Source organism: Aplidium turbinatum, chromosome 6, assembly GCF_918807975.1.
Source record: "Aplidium turbinatum chromosome 6, kaAplTurb1.1, whole genome shotgun sequence".
Lineage (NCBI taxonomy): Eukaryota > Metazoa > Chordata > Ascidiacea > Aplousobranchia > Polyclinidae > Aplidium > Aplidium turbinatum.
The window spans coordinates 15,610,124-15,625,456 of NC_137477.1; the positions used below are offsets into that span (position 1 = coordinate 15,610,124).

General features: G+C 47.6%; 15 non-coding genes and 1 pseudogene across 15 annotated transcripts; all 16 read left to right on the forward strand.

The window, feature by feature from the left end:
• Window positions 1-2,446: 2,446 nt before the first annotated feature.
• On the forward strand, window positions 2,447-2,660 carry LOC145772911 (U2 spliceosomal RNA; annotated as a pseudogene).
• Window positions 2,661-5,994: 3,334 nt separating this feature from the next.
• On the forward strand, window positions 5,995-6,157 carry LOC145773455 (U1 spliceosomal RNA). Its single transcript, XR_014289835.1, has one exon. It is a non-coding gene; the product is annotated as a U1 spliceosomal RNA (small nuclear RNA).
• A 184-nt stretch (window positions 6,158-6,341) lies between these two features.
• On the forward strand, window positions 6,342-6,448 carry LOC145772976 (U6 spliceosomal RNA). The gene has a single exon (XR_014289401.1). It is a non-coding gene; the product is annotated as a U6 spliceosomal RNA (small nuclear RNA).
• A 234-nt stretch (window positions 6,449-6,682) lies between these two features.
• Window positions 6,683-6,876, forward strand: LOC145773552 (U2 spliceosomal RNA). Its single transcript, XR_014289925.1, has one exon. It is a non-coding gene; the product is annotated as a U2 spliceosomal RNA (small nuclear RNA).
• Window positions 6,877-7,730: 854 nt separating this feature from the next.
• LOC145773511 (U1 spliceosomal RNA) lies at window positions 7,731-7,893 on the forward strand. The gene has a single exon (XR_014289888.1). It is a non-coding gene; the product is annotated as a U1 spliceosomal RNA (small nuclear RNA).
• A 185-nt stretch (window positions 7,894-8,078) lies between these two features.
• On the forward strand, window positions 8,079-8,185 carry LOC145772977 (U6 spliceosomal RNA). The gene has a single exon (XR_014289402.1). It is a non-coding gene; the product is annotated as a U6 spliceosomal RNA (small nuclear RNA).
• A 234-nt stretch (window positions 8,186-8,419) lies between these two features.
• LOC145773553 (U2 spliceosomal RNA) lies at window positions 8,420-8,613 on the forward strand. Its single transcript, XR_014289927.1, has one exon. It is a non-coding gene; the product is annotated as a U2 spliceosomal RNA (small nuclear RNA).
• Window positions 8,614-9,467: 854 nt separating this feature from the next.
• LOC145773456 (U1 spliceosomal RNA) lies at window positions 9,468-9,630 on the forward strand. Its single transcript, XR_014289836.1, has one exon. It is a non-coding gene; the product is annotated as a U1 spliceosomal RNA (small nuclear RNA).
• Window positions 9,631-9,813: 183 nt separating this feature from the next.
• LOC145772978 (U6 spliceosomal RNA) lies at window positions 9,814-9,920 on the forward strand. The gene has a single exon (XR_014289403.1). It is a non-coding gene; the product is annotated as a U6 spliceosomal RNA (small nuclear RNA).
• Window positions 9,921-10,154: 234 nt separating this feature from the next.
• Window positions 10,155-10,348, forward strand: LOC145773555 (U2 spliceosomal RNA). Its single transcript, XR_014289929.1, has one exon. It is a non-coding gene; the product is annotated as a U2 spliceosomal RNA (small nuclear RNA).
• An 854-nt stretch (window positions 10,349-11,202) lies between these two features.
• Window positions 11,203-11,365, forward strand: LOC145773457 (U1 spliceosomal RNA). Its single transcript, XR_014289837.1, has one exon. It is a non-coding gene; the product is annotated as a U1 spliceosomal RNA (small nuclear RNA).
• Window positions 11,366-11,549: 184 nt separating this feature from the next.
• Window positions 11,550-11,656, forward strand: LOC145772979 (U6 spliceosomal RNA). Its single transcript, XR_014289404.1, has one exon. It is a non-coding gene; the product is annotated as a U6 spliceosomal RNA (small nuclear RNA).
• A 234-nt stretch (window positions 11,657-11,890) lies between these two features.
• LOC145773556 (U2 spliceosomal RNA) lies at window positions 11,891-12,084 on the forward strand. The gene has a single exon (XR_014289930.1). It is a non-coding gene; the product is annotated as a U2 spliceosomal RNA (small nuclear RNA).
• An 856-nt stretch (window positions 12,085-12,940) lies between these two features.
• On the forward strand, window positions 12,941-13,103 carry LOC145773458 (U1 spliceosomal RNA). Its single transcript, XR_014289838.1, has one exon. It is a non-coding gene; the product is annotated as a U1 spliceosomal RNA (small nuclear RNA).
• A 184-nt stretch (window positions 13,104-13,287) lies between these two features.
• Window positions 13,288-13,394, forward strand: LOC145772981 (U6 spliceosomal RNA). The gene has a single exon (XR_014289406.1). It is a non-coding gene; the product is annotated as a U6 spliceosomal RNA (small nuclear RNA).
• Window positions 13,395-13,628: 234 nt separating this feature from the next.
• LOC145773557 (U2 spliceosomal RNA) lies at window positions 13,629-13,822 on the forward strand. Its single transcript, XR_014289931.1, has one exon. It is a non-coding gene; the product is annotated as a U2 spliceosomal RNA (small nuclear RNA).
• The last annotated feature ends 1,511 nt before the right edge of the window (window positions 13,823-15,333 follow it).

Here is a 15,333-nt window from a genome sequence, read left to right on the forward strand (position 1 = left end):
CTTCAGACAGTATGAGCTTCTGAAGCTTGACCGACTGGTATTGCGGTGTTTGAAGGTGGCGTGGCGTCTTCCCAAGTGGGCGTGCAGCGCGTTCTTCTACTGTAAGCCTGCATTAGGAGGTTTGGGCATTCTGAACTTGTGTCGCGAAAGTGACACGCTTTCGGTAGCTCATGCTTTCAAGATGCTGACGTCACCTGACAACATTGTCTCTGCCGTCGCTCTCGGGCAGCTTAGGCGTCATGCCTGTCTGAGGCTCGGCACTCCGGATCCCACGCCTGGTCACCTGGCCAGTTATCTAAACAGTGAACCTCCTCCCGACGGCGCCCGCTCTAGACCGTGCCCTACAGGCGAGAGCCTGTGGGGCCGTGTCCCGGCGGCCACCCGTCGTCTGAACGTACGCTGGTCCGCCCGCCCGGATGGCGGCCTTGAGTTGGCCGCGGGGAGCTCCACAATCACCCCTCCCTTAAGGAAAAAAGTGGTGCCGACCCTCCATCAACACAATGACTTGTGGTGGAGGAGACAGTGGGAATCCAAACCTGACCAAGGCAAGACGGTCAGTGCCCACTGCCTGTCCGGGTTCTCAAATTCCTGGACCCGGCGCCCGGAGCTCCTGGATCACGCAGACCGAGTATTTGCGTACAAGGCCAGATTGAACCTATTGCCACTCAAATCCAAACCAAGCCATGGCCGTCCTTACCTACCTGCCATGTGTCGTGCGTGTGGGAAAGCGGAAGAGACTCTCCCTCACATATTGAATCACTGCCCTACCGTGATGACTGTCGTCACGGAACGTCACAATTCAATATTGAGGGAGATCGCGGGGCACGTGCCTGCCGAATGGCAACCCGGGCTTGCCATAGATAGTACGGTTCCACAGCACGTGGAAGCGGGCGGTGCCGATCTGCGTCCTGACATCGTCTTGCAACGCCCTGACGGTGTCACGGTCGTATGTGACGTCACATGCCCGTTCGACTACGGCGCGGATTCTCTTCGAAAAGCCGCCGACAGGAAACACGACAAGTACGGCGAGTTATGTGTCAACATAAAGGAAGACAGGAAGCGCCCTTGCAGGGACGTCCTGTCACTTCCGTTCGTCGTAGGCTCCCTCGGGAGCTATGCCCCGACGAGCTCTCGAGCTCTGACGGCCTTGGGCGTTCCTGCTCGTGGGGTAGCAGAGGTGGCTAGAAAAGTGGCCTCCCTCTCAATCGAAGGATCCTTCCGCGTCTGGAAAGCTTGGAACGCCGGGCTCACTCGTGGAGGGGCTACGTCATAGAAAAGACGACATCAGCGATCAGAAACTTATTCCCTAATAACGTTGCAGTAAGTATCCGAGCGCGCAAGACAGCAAACCGTTTGGACGTTATAACTTTATAACAATATTGTGTTAAAATTGATCACCCCATATCACCACCTTATTTCTATAAACTAGCGCCATTTCTTTTATATGATACTCCAGTCTCATCAAAAACAAACATTCTAAAGTAAAAAGGAAGGAAATAAAATACCTCTTGTACATTGTGACTTGAGACTGGTTTAATAGTAATTAAGCAATTTCAATCACCACTAGATTCTCTATGTATTAATCAATCAACTGTTTCGAACTGTCATACGCTGTTTTTGCCTTGTAACGCTGTTCTTGCCCGCTCGGATCAACCTCGCTCCGCTTTCAACGCATCGATCAACACGATCCCCTGATCAACTCGATGCAGCCTCAAAATTTCTACCTCAAATTTATATTTTTTACCGGTAATGTAGCCTATCAGTGCCTCTGGTTTCGATCGCTAGCCTCCCCGACCCAGCTGGGCGAACCTGCCTCAACGTCTGGTCAGTGCACATCCGTGCTCGCCGAATGAAGGCTTACTCTTCTCCAGTGAGTATTAATTACACTCCCACCTATATATTTTTTTTTTGTTTTATTGATTAATCGAGCCTCTGCTCCACAATTTTATTGAATATTTCGTCTGCCACGAGAGCCAAATTATCCCTAAATGGTTCTACTCTCTTCCTCGTGGGAGACCCCAATTTTATCCGCTCTGCCTGCTGGCAGACCGGGTATAAGAGTCAGAGTACCTGCGCGAGGACGCGTGAAGGAGACGTGGGCGCCACCCGGCGGTCAATTACTGCCGGTTCCAGCGTCCACACGCGACGGGTCGCCCGACTCGTCGCAGGGCTCCTTTCTGGACTATGCAGAAAGAACCTGTCTCCCTGGCCCGCTCCGCCATTCTAAATTTGCGGACGGGCCATATAATGTTTCGATCCACACTCTCCCTCCACAGGTACCTCGACTCCCCAGCCTGGCCCTCGCGACCTAAGCTGGTGGACTTAACCCTCCGGGTGCATCGTCACCCCATAAATCACGCCGCTCCCCGCCTCCGCGGGGTGTGGCAGGCCGGTTTCTTAAAGTCTTCGACCTGGCTATGTTTGTTTGTACTCTCTCGCCGTGTCAATCTTTTGTACCGTGAGTTACTGATGCGAATAAAACAGTTCAACAACAACAAGTGTAGTATCTGTTCTTCTCAGTTTAATACCTGGGACGCCCAGCATCGCTGGGCTCTTGTATTAAATGTATGTTTGAAGACGGGGTGTCGATTCAAAGCTCGCTGTGTCGCACCCACGGGTTGTCCCGGTATTGCAGTACCTCCGGGTTCGGCCCACATCCCACCTTCGGGTGGGATAAATGAACAATCAATCATTGAAAATGCGAATCATGGCTTTCGTTGTTCGTCGGTCTCATTTCTTGTGTTTTATTGGTCGTCGTGTGTATCATATGTCATTTTCTGTTCATTTTCATTCATTGCGCCGATGTTATCTACTCTCTCGCGTACGTGTGTGTGGTGTTGCAAATTTTTCGCTTGTTGTCGCGTGTTCTGCAATGACTCTCTATTGAATAAAAGTTCCTGTGCTGAGCAATTCAGCCAGCACAGCTGTGCCAATAATGCGACTCACCTTGTCAAACATGTGATGTTCTCCTACGCAGACACAAACTTCTTTTCGTCGCGAGTCGTGAACAAACCAACTGACTGACCGGCCGGCTTCAAGCGGCACGTGACATGCAGAGTCTTGCATTAGTTTAATAAATGTCTTGCATTAGTTTAATAAATGTGAGCAAGCAATGCTCAGAGGGTTTTTTTTTTTTTTTTTTTTTTTTTTTTTTTCGCGCAACGCTCAGAGTTCAAGATGGATACCACTACATCTTGCAGGTTTACAAATTGTCCATATGGAATGGATTTGTTTCCTGTCTCATCATTAGTGCGTCCGCTCCGGGAGCCGTCCACACACCCAAACACTCAGCAGGCACACCATACTTACATGGAAGATACCTACCAGGGAGGCGAGGGACTCACTACGACCGAAGGGACCCACCGCGGTAGATGGTAATCTGTGGATGTAAATGTTTGGTTAGTGGCTGCCTCAAGCTGATCTGCCTGTCTCAACTTTCCTCTTGCTGATCTTGGAGCAGTCTAGGAGAAGGCGGGTCAAGCTCAAGAACTAGCGCATTTTGGTAGAGAGTTAATTTTAATTTTATTTGAAATTGTTTGTGTGTGTGTATCTTCTTGTTGCCCGCTTCAAGAAGGGCACCTGTTTGGAGAAAACGGGCCACCGCAGTCTGACACCTCATTTGGCGGAGATGCCAGAGAGGAGCGGCCAGAGGGAGGGTAGCTTTCGCTGACCCCAGAGTCGTCTTGGAATGGGCCGCTGCAATCCTGTCATCCCAGAGCGAGTGGGACGACGGAGAGGGACGGTTAAAGATCTCCCGCTGCAATCACTCTTCCGGCATCAGGCCGTTGGAGATGAGTGAGAGGGACGGGTTAAAGGTGGGTTGTTACGCCCTTGGCTGTCTAATCTTCTTCAAAGATGATCTACGACCGTACTGTTCTAGTGAGATCCACCGCTGCAATCAGTCATCCCTACCACCGAGGACGACTGAGAGGGCGGTTGAAGAGTGGATCTCGACTGGTTCTTCTTTCTTCTGACCGTAGGAGGAGGTTTGGAAGGAGTAGAAATGTCAGATGACAAAGGAATGTTATGCTTTTGTGTTATGTTTTTCGTTTTTGTCATGATGACCCACAGGGCTTGAATGGTGGACCGTTTTGTGTCCTGTATATATGTGTCGCCTATGTCCAGAGATATCTTCTTTTGGATGATGGTGTGTTTGGCGACATTCATCATGGTCAAAAGAATCGGATTGTTCTTCTGTCCGTCAGGGATTTGGTTGTGGAGGATCATGTCCTTTGTTATTTCTATGTCTTCCTTGGTTAGGCCAAGATATTGTTGTTTCAGGCGCTCCCATATTCCTTGTGCAAAGGAGCACTTGGTGAGGACGTGGGTCACATTGTCTTCTGGTTTTCTGCAGAATTTGCAGTTTGTTTTTCTGTCGGAGTGTATTGATCTATTAAAATCTCCCCATTTGTATCCTCCATGTGCAATCCGAAAGGACATGGAGGATAGGTGAGGTGGAAGGAAGAGTTTGATTCCCTTGTTTTTCAAGAGGATCTCATTCCAAGGAATCTTCTTTCCGTTTTCATCAATCTTGTCAATTTTCTTTTCATTTTGCGTTTTCAGATTGATGTAGATATTTTTGTAGGAAGTGTTTTCCCAGTCGTGTTTCAAGCCTTTGAGTTTGCAAAAGGACTTGAAGATGTCCGCATACATTTCGTTTGGAATTGGGGCATGCGGAATGCTGTTGGAGAACAGATGAGGATTAATGTGTCTCATTCTGTAACTCAAATTGAACATGGCCCATTCGTGCCAGATTTCGGTGGCGTCTTCTAGTGAGAAGAGGTGGCGAATTCTGTCGATGCGGCTTGTTTGAAATTTTGATTGGATGTCCACCATGTTGATGCCTCCATCTTTAACAGGAGGAAACGTCTTGCTTCTCTGGAGCTGTTCGAATGGTGAGGGATACCAGAGGAAGTCGAATAGGATTTTGTTTAGTTCTTTGATGTGTTGTTTCGTTGGCATCAGCACTCTACTGAGATGCAAAGTGACGGGTACCAAGAGAGTGTTGATGATCGAGATCTTTCCATAGAGGGAGAGTCTTCGTGGTTTGTGGATGTTGGCGATCGTTTGAGTTTTTTTGATGGCGGTCTGCCAGTTCATCTTGTCAAGTTGTGTTTTGTTTGTGCCTAGCCAGATGCCCAGGATCTTGACGTTGTTCAAGATCGCAGCTTCTGGAAAGAGTTGCTGAGCTCTTTGGGCCAGGTCAGGTTTGGACGCCAGGATCTGGGTCTTTCCCTGGTTCACTTTCTGGCCGGACATCGTCTGGTAGATGGCTAGTTCTTTGTTGATTTCCTTGAGAGATGGAATGTCTCTTGTGATGAATGTGGTGTCGTCCGCATATTGCTGGATTTTGATTGTCAGCTTGGAAAAGCGAAAACCGTTGATCAGATGATTTTTCTCTATGCGTCGGGTGAGAACGTCAGCACAGATTATGAAATAGAGCATGCTGAGGGGACAACCCTGTCGTATGCCCCTTTTAACGTTTATTCGTTTTGTTAAAGCTCCATTGATTTCTATTTTGCTTTTTGTTTTGTGGTAAACTAATGACAGGTAATTCATCATTATTGGTTTTACTCCGAGGGCGACTTACCTTTGCTCAGAGGGCGACTTACCTTTCAAAGAATAGAATGCGATCACTCATCATATGATAGCATGTATGGCAGCGAATGAAACTGAGCTTTGCTGCAGGCCATTGGCTTGAAATAAAAACAGCATTCTTAAGAAAATTTAGCCCGCTATATATGGCGCTTGGTTAAGCTTCTTCATCATTCTATTTGAATACAAGGTAAGTGCGCCTGAGCATTGTTTGCTCTCATTTTTCAAACTCATACATTGTTCTTTTTCGAAGTAAGTGAGTGATCACAGAAACAGCAGCAGCTGCTGAAGTGTCGTCGAAAGGTTCTGCTCACACACAAAAAAGGCAAACAAAAGCAACGGAGCAAAGCCGAAGAGAATCACGGTCCCAGAAGAGAGATGCTGACAGGCAACCAACTCATACTTACCTGACGAGGGTCTTCACCGTGATCACGTAGGCGGTGGGCCCAGGGCGAGACTTCACCATTGCACTTCGGAGAAGTTGACCTCTGCGATTACCCCAAATGTGGGTAACTCGGTCGTATAATTTCTGTTAGTGGGGACTGCGTTCGCGCTATCCCTTTTTTAACTCATCAACCGAAAGCGAAGAAGAAGAAAAAGCTTTTTCCATCCCCCCCCCCCCCGTACAACACATATCAAGCGTTTGGAGACCGAATTGTTGTCTTGTGTCCTGCTGTTGCGAGACCACAAGCTGAAAGCGAAATCATCTGAAAGCTTTTTAAGCGAATCAAAAGCAAGAGGTGAGCGTACTTGCTTCGGCAGTACATATACTAAAATTGGAACGATACAGAGAAGATTAGCATGGCCCCTGCGCAAGGATGACACGCAAAATCGTGAAGCGTTCCATATTTCTTTTAGTCACCGACTGGATGTGCATCCACAGTTCATCGACATGCTTTCTATGCCTTGTCCTTTGCTTGGATGCGACTTGATCGCGTCGTCACGCACGTGGTGTGCCCACGTTGCCAGGCAGTGGAGAACACCAGCCATTCGACAAAGTCGATTTCAAATGCGACCAGGACTGCCGGCCGGCGGACCGAAAGCGCCGCCGCGATGTCTAAACGTCGACGTCGTGGAGCATTGCTTTATCGCTTCTCGGCTCTCAAGAGCTAAGATCAAGTGTAGTATCTGTTCTTCTCAGTTTAATACCTGGGACGCCCAGCATCGCTGGGCTCTTGTATTAAATGTATGTTTGAAGACGGGGTGTCGATTCAAAGCTCGCTTTGTCGCACCCACGGGTTGTCCCGGTATTGCAGTACCTCCGGGTTCGGCCCACATCCCACCTTCGGGTGGGATAAATGAACAATCAATCATTGAAAATGCGAATCATGGCTTTCGTTGTTCGTCGGTCTCATTTCTTGTGTTTTATTGGTCGTCGTGTGTATCATATGTCATTTTCTGTTCATTTTCATTCATTGCGCCGATGTTATCTACTCTCTCGCGTACGTGTGTGTGGTGTTGCAAATTTTTCGCTTGTTGTCGCGTGTTCTGCAATGACTCTCTATTGAATAAAAGTTCCTGTGCTGAGCAATTCAGCCAGCACAGCTGTGCCAATAATGCGACTCACCTTGTCAAACATGTGATGTTCTCCTACGCAGACACAAACTTCTTTTCGTCGCGAGTCGTGAACAAACCAACTGACTGACCGGCCGGCTTCAAGCGGCACGTGACATGCAGAGTCTTGCATTAGTTTAATAAATGTCTTGCATTAGTTTAATAAATGTGAGCAAGCAATGCTCAGAGGGCGACTTACCTTTCAAAGAATAGAATGCGATCACTCATCATATGATAGCATGTATGGCAGCGAATGAAACTGAGCTTTGCTGCAGGCCATTGGCTTGAAATAAAAACAGCATTCTTAAGAAAATTTAGCCCGCTATATATGGCGCTTGGTTAAGCTTCTTCATCATTCTATTTGAATACAAGGTAAGTGCGCCTGAGCATTGTTTGCTCTCATTTTTCAAACTCATACATTGTTCTTTTTCGAAGTAAGTGAGTGATCACAGAAACAGCAGCAGCTGCTGAAGTGTCGTCGAAAGGTTCTGCTCACACACAAAAAAGGCAAACAAAAGCAACGGAGCAAAGCCGAAGAGAATCACGGTCCCAGAAGAGAGATGCTGACAGGCAACCAACTCATACTTACCTGACGAGGGTCTTCACCGTGATCACGTAGGCGGTGGGCCCAGGGCGAGACTTCACCATTGCACTTCGGAGAAGTTGACCTCTGCGATTACCCCAAATGTGGGTAACTCGGTCGTATAATTTCTGTTTGTGGGGACTGCGTTCGCGCTATCCCTTTTTTAACTCATCAACCGAAAGCGAAGAAGAAGAAAAAGCTTTTTCCATCCCCCCCCCCCCCCGTACAACACATATCAAGCGTTTGGAGACCGAATTGTTGTCTTGTGTCCTGCTGTTGCGAGACCACAAGCTGAAAGCGAAATCATCTGAAAGCTTTTTAAGCGAATCAAAAGCAAGAGGTGAGCGTACTTGCTTCGGCAGTACATATACTAAAATTGGAACGATACAGAGAAGATTAGCATGGCCCCTGCGCAAGGATGACACGCAAAATCGTGAAGCGTTCCATATTTCTTTTAGTCACCGACTGGATGTGCATCCACAGTTCATCGACATGCTTTCTATGCCTTGTCCTTTGCTTGGATGCGACTTGATCGCGTCGTCACGCACGTGGTGTGCCCACGTTGCCAGGCAGTGGAGAACACCAGCCATTCGACAAAGTCGATTTCAAATGCGACCAGGACTGCCGGCCGGCGGACCGAAAGCGCCGCCGCGATGTCTAAACGTCGACGTCGTGGAGCATTGCTTTATCGCTTCTCGGCTCTCAAGAGCTAAGATCAAGTGTAGTATCTGTTCTTCTCAGTTTAATACCTGGGACGCCCAGCATCGCTGGGCTCTTGTATTAAATGTATGTTTGAAGACGGGGTGTCGATTCAAAGCTCGCTTTGTCGCACCCACGGGTTGTCCCGGTATTGCAGTACCTCCGGGTTCGGCCCACATCCCACCTTCGGGTGGGATAAATGAACAATCAATCATTGAAAATGCGAATCATGGCTTTCGTTGTTCGTCGGTCTCATTTCTTGTGTTTTATTGGTCGTCGTGTGTATCATATGTCATTTTCTGTTCATTTTCATTCATTGCGCCGATGTTATCTACTCTCTCGCGTACGTGTGTGTGGTGTTGCAAATTTTTCGCTTGTTGTCGCGTGTTCTGCAATGACTCTCTATTGAATAAAAGTTCCTGTGCTGAGCAATTCAGCCAGCACAGCTGTGCCAATAATGCGACTCACCTTGTCAAACATGTGATGTTCTCCTACGCAGACACAAACTTCTTTTCGTCGCGAGTCGTGAACAAACCAACTGACTGACCGGCCGGCTTCAAGCGGCACGTGACATGCAGAGTCTTGCATTAGTTTAATAAATGTCTTGCATTAGTTTAATAAATGTGAGCAAGCAATGCTCAGAGGGCGACTTACCTTTCAAAGAATAGAATGCGATCACTCATCATATGATAGCATGTATGGCAGCGAATGAAACTGAGCTTTGCTGCAGGCCATTGGCTTGAAATAAAAACAGCATTCTTAAGAAAATTTAGCCCGCTATATATGGCGCTTGGTTAAGCTTCTTCATCATTCTATTTGAATACAAGGTAAGTGCGCCTGAGCATTGTTTGCTCTCATTTTTCAAACTCATACATTGTTCTTTTTCGAAGTAAGTGAGTGATCACAGAAACAGCAGCAGCTGCTGAAGTGTCGTCGAAAGGTTCTGCTCACACACAAAAAAGGCAAACAAAAGCAACGGAGCAAAGCCGAAGAGAATCACGGTCCCAGAAGAGAGATGCTGACAGGCAACCAACTCATACTTACCTGACGAGGGTCTTCACCGTGATCACGTAGGCGGTGGGCCCAGGGCGAGACTTCACCATTGCACTTCGGAGAAGTTGACCTCTGCGATTACCCCAAATGTGGGTAACTCGGTCGTATAATTTCTGTTAGTGGGGACTGCGTTCGCGCTATCCCTTTTTTAACTCATCAACCGAAAGCGAAGAAGAAGAAAAAGCTTTTTCCATCCCCCCCCCCCCGTACAACACATATCAAGCGTTTGGAGACCGAATTGTTGTCTTGTGTCCTGCTGTTGCGAGACCACAAGCTGAAAGCGAAATCATCTGAAAGCTTTTTAAGCGAATCAAAAGCAAGAGGTGAGCGTACTTGCTTCGGCAGTACATATACTAAAATTGGAACGATACAGAGAAGATTAGCATGGCCCCTGCGCAAGGATGACACGCAAAATCGTGAAGCGTTCCATATTTCTTTTAGTCACCGACTGGATGTGCATCCACAGTTCATCGACATGCTTTCTATGCCTTGTCCTTTGCTTGGATGCGACTTGATCGCGTCGTCACGCACGTGGTGTGCCCACGTTGCCAGGCAGTGGAGAACACCAGCCATTCGACAAAGTCGATTTCAAATGCGACCAGGACTGCCGGCCGGCGGACCGAAAGCGCCGCCGCGATGTCTAAACGTCGACGTCGTGGAGCATTGCTTTATCGCTTCTCGGCTCTCAAGAGCTAAGATCAAGTGTAGTATCTGTTCTTCTCAGTTTAATACCTGGGACGCCCAGCATCGCTGGGCTCTTGTATTAAATGTATGTTTGAAGACGGGGTGTCGATTCAAAGCTCGCTTTGTCGCACCCACGGGTTGTCCCGGTATTGCAGTACCTCCGGGTTCGGCCCACATCCCACCTTCGGGTGGGATAAATGAACAATCAATCATTGAAAATGCGAATCATGGCTTTCGTTGTTCGTCGGTCTCATTTCTTGTGTTTTATTGGTCGTCGTGTGTATCATATGTCATTTTCTGTTCATTTTCATTCATTGCGCCGATGTTATCTACTCTCTCGCGTACGTGTGTGTGGTGTTGCAAATTTTTCGCTTGTTGTCGCGTGTTCTGCAATGACTCTCTATTGAATAAAAGTTCCTGTGCTGAGCAATTCAGCCAGCACAGCTGTGCCAATAATGCGACTCACCTTGTCAAACATGTGATGTTCTCCTACGCAGACACAAACTTCTTTTCGTCGCGAGTCGTGAACAAACCAACTGACTGACCGGCCGGCTTCAAGCGGCACGTGACATGCAGAGTCTTGCATTAGTTTAATAAATGTCTTGCATTAGTTTAATAAATGTGAGCAAGCAATGCTCAGAGGGCGACTTACCTTTCAAAGAATAGAATGCGATCACTCATCATATGATAGCATGTATGGCAGCGAATGAAACTGAGCTTTGCTGCAGGCCATTGGCTTGAAATAAAAACAGCATTCTTAAGAAAATTTAGCCCGCTATATATGGCGCTTGGTTAAGCTTCTTCATCATTCTATTTGAATACAAGGTAAGTGCGCCTGAGCATTGTTTGCTCTCATTTTTCAAACTCATACATTGTTCTTTTTCGAAGTAAGTGAGTGATCACAGAAACAGCAGCAGCTGCTGAAGTGTCGTCGAAAGGTTCTGCTCACACACAAAAAAGGCAAACAAAAGCAACGGAGCAAAGCCGAAGAGAATCACGGTCCCAGAAGAGAGATGCTGACAGGCAACCAACTCATACTTACCTGACGAGGGTCTTCACCGTGATCACGTAGGCGGTGGGCCCAGGGCGAGACTTCACCATTGCACTTCGGAGAAGTTGACCTCTGCGATTACCCCAAATGTGGGTAACTCGGTCGTATAATTTCTGTTAGTGGGGACTGCGTTCGCGCTATCCCTTTTTTAACTCATCAACCGAAAGCGAAGAAGAAGAAAAAGCTTTTTCCATCCCCCCCCCCCCCGTACAACACATATCAAGCGTTTGGAGACCGAATTGTTGTCTTGTGTCCTGCTGTTGCGAGACCACAAGCTGAAAGCGAAATCATCTGAAAGCTTTTTAAGCGAATCAAAAGCAAGAGGTGAGCGTACTTGCTTCGGCAGTACATATACTAAAATTGGAACGATACAGAGAAGATTAGCATGGCCCCTGCGCAAGGATGACACGCAAAATCGTGAAGCGTTCCATATTTCTTTTAGTCACCGACTGGATGTGCATCCACAGTTCATCGACATGCTTTCTATGCCTTGTCCTTTGCTTGGATGCGACTTGATCGCGTCGTCACGCACGTGGTGTGCCCACGTTGCCAGGCAGTGGAGAACACCAGCCATTCGACAAAGTCGATTTCAAATGCGACCAGGACTGCCGGCCGGCGGACCGAAAGCGCCGCCGCGATGTCTAAACGTCGACGTCGTGGAGCATTGCTTTATCGCTTCTCGGCTCTCAAGAGCTAAGATCAAGTGTAGTATCTGTTCTTCTCAGTTTAATACCTGGGACGCCCAGCATCGCTGGGCTCTTGTATTAAATGTATGTTTGAAGACGGGGTGTCGATTCAAAGCTCGCTTTGTCGCACCCACGGGTTGTCCCGGTATTGCAGTACCTCCGGGTTCGGCCCACATCCCACCTTCGGGTGGGATAAATGAACAATCAATCATTGAAAATGCGAATCATGGCTTTCGTTGTTCGTCGGTCTCATTTCTTGTGTTTTATTGGTCGTCGTGTGTATCATATGTCATTTTCTGTTCATTTTCATTCATTGCGCCGATGTTATCTACTCTCTCGCGTACGTGTGTGTGGTGTTGCAAATTTTTCGCTTGTTGTCGCGTGTTCTGCAATGACTCTCTATTGAATAAAAGTTCCTGTGCTGAGCAATTCAGCCAGCACAGCTGTGCCAATAATGCGACTCACCTTGTCAAACATGTGATGTTCTCCTACGCAGACACAAACTTCTTTTCGTCGCGAGTCGTGAACAAACCAACTGACTGACCGGCCGGCTTCAAGCGGCACGTGACATGCAGAGTCTTGCATTAGTTTAATAAATGTCTTGCATTAGTTTAATAAATGTGAGCAAGCAATGCTCAGAGGGCGACTTACCTTTCAAAGAATAGAATGCGATCACTCATCATATGATAGCATGTATGGCAGCGAATGAAACTGAGCTTTGCTGCAGGCCATTGGCTTGAAATAAAAACAGCATTCTTAAGAAAATTTAGCCCGCTATATATGGCGCTTGGTTAAGCTTCTTCATCATTCTATTTGAATACAAGGTAAGTGCGCCTGAGCATTGTTTGCTCTCATTTTTCAAACTCATACATTGTTCTTTTTCGAAGTAAGTGAGTGATCACAGAACAGCAGCAGCAGCTGCTGAAGTGTCGTCGAAAGGTTCTGCTCACACACAAAAAAGGCAAACAAAAGCAACGGAGCAAAGCCGAAGAGAATCACGGTCCCAGAAGAGAGATGCTGACAGGCAACCAACTCATACTTACCTGACGAGGGTCTTCACCGTGATCACGTAGGCGGTGGGCCCAGGGCGAGACTTCACCATTGCACTTCGGAGAAGTTGACCTCTGCGATTACCCCAAATGTGGGTAACTCGGTCGTATAATTTCTGTTAGTGGGGACTGCGTTCGCGCTATCCCTTTTTTAACTCATCAACCGAAAGCGAAGAAGAAGAAAAAGCTTTTTCCATCCCCCCCCCCCCCGTACAACACATATCAAGCGTTTGGAGACCGAATTGTTGTCTTGTGTCCTGCTGTTGCGAGACCACAAGCTGAAAGCGAAATCATCTGAAAGCTTTTTAAGCGAATCAAAAGCAAGAGGTGAGCGTACTTGCTTCGGCAGTACATATACTAAAATTGGAACGATACAGAGAAGATTAGCATGGCCCCTGCGCAAGGATGACACGCAAAATCGTGAAGCGTTCCATATTTCTTTTAGTCACCGACTGGATGTGCATCCACAGTTCATCGACATGCTTTCTATGCCTTGTCCTTTGCTTGGATGCGACTTGATCGCGTCGTCACGCACGTGGTGTGCCCACGTTGCCAGGCAGTGGAGAACACCAGCCATTCGACAAAGTCGATTTCAAATGCGACCAGGACTGCCGGCCGGCGGACCGAAAGCGCCGCCGCGATGTCTAAACGTCGACGTCGTGGAGCATTGCTTTATCGCTTCTCGGCTCTCAAGAGCTAAGATCAAGTGTAGTATCTGTTCTTCTCAGTTTAATACCTGGGACGCCCAGCATCGCTGGGCTCTTGTATTAAATGTATGTTTGAAGACGGGGTGTCGATTCAAAGCTCGCTTTGTCGCACCCACGGGTTGTCCCGGTATTGCAGTACCTCCGGGTTCGGCCCACATCCCACCTTCGGGTGGGATAAATGAACAATCAATCATTGAAAATGCGAATCATGGCTTTCGTTGTTCGTCGGTCTCATTTCTTGTGTTTTATTGGTCGTCGTGTGTATCATATGTCATTTTCTGTTCATTTTCATTCATTGCGCCGATGTTATCTACTCTCTCGCGTACGTGTGTGTGGTGTTGCAAATTTTTCGCTTGTTGTCGCGTGTTCTGCAATGACTCTCTATTGAATAAAAGTTCCTGTGCTGAGCAATTCAGCCAGCACAGCTGTGCCAATAATGCGACTCACCTTGTCAAACATGTGATGTTCTCCTACGCAGACACAAACTTCTTTTCGTCGCGAGTCGTGAACAAACCAACTGACTGACCGGCCGGCTTCAAGCGGCACGTGACATGCAGAGTCTTGCATTAGTTTAATAAATGTCTTGCATTAGTTTAATAAATGTGAGCAAGCAATGCTCAGAGGGTTTTTTTTTTTTTTTTTTTTTTTTTTTTTTTTTTTTTTTCTCGCGCAACGCTCAGAGTTCAAGATGGATACCACTACATCTTGCAGGTTTACAAATTGTCCATATGGAATGGATTTGTTTCCTGTCTCATCATTAGTGCGTCCGCTCCGGGAGCCGTCCACACACCCAAACACTCAGCAGGCACACCATACTTACATGGAAGATACCTACCAGGGAGGCGAGGGACTCACTACGACCGAAGGGACCCACCGCGGTAGATGGTAATCTGTGGATGTAAATGTTTGGTTAGTGGCTGCCTCAAGCTGATCTGCCTGTCTCGACTTTCCTCTTGCTGATCTTGGAGCAGTCTAGGAGATGGCGGGTCAAGCTCAAGAACTAGCGCGTTTTGTCAAAGAGTTAATTTTAATTTTATTTGTAATTGTTTATGTGTGTGTATCTTCTTGTTGCCCGCTTGAAGAAGGGCACCTGTTTGGAGGAAACGGGCCACTGCAGTCTGACACCTCATTTGGCGGAGATGCCAGAGAGGAGCGGCCAGAGGGAGGGTAGCTTTCGCTGACCCCAGAGTCATCATGGAATTGGCCGCTGCAATCCTGTCATCCCAGAGCGAGTGGGACGACGGAGAGGGACGGTTAAAGATCTCCCGCTGCAATCACTCTTCCGGCATCAGGCCGTTGGAGATGAGTGAGAGGGACGGGTTAAAGGTGGGTTGTTACGCCCTTGGCTGTCTAATCTTCTTCAAAGATGATCTACGACCGTACTGTTCTAGTGAGATCCACCGCTGCAATCAGTCATCCCTACCACCGAGGACGACTGAGAGGGCGGTTGAAGAGTAGATCTCGACTGGTTCTTCTTTCTTCTGACCGTAGGAGGAGGTTTAGAAGGAGTAGAAATGTCAGATGACAAAGGAATGTTATGCTTTTGTGTTATGTTTTTCGTTTTTGTCATGATGACCCACAGGGCTTGAATGGTGGACCGTTTTGTGTCCTGTATATATGTGTCGCCTATGTCCAGAGATATCTTCTTTTGGATGATGGTGTGTTTGGCGAC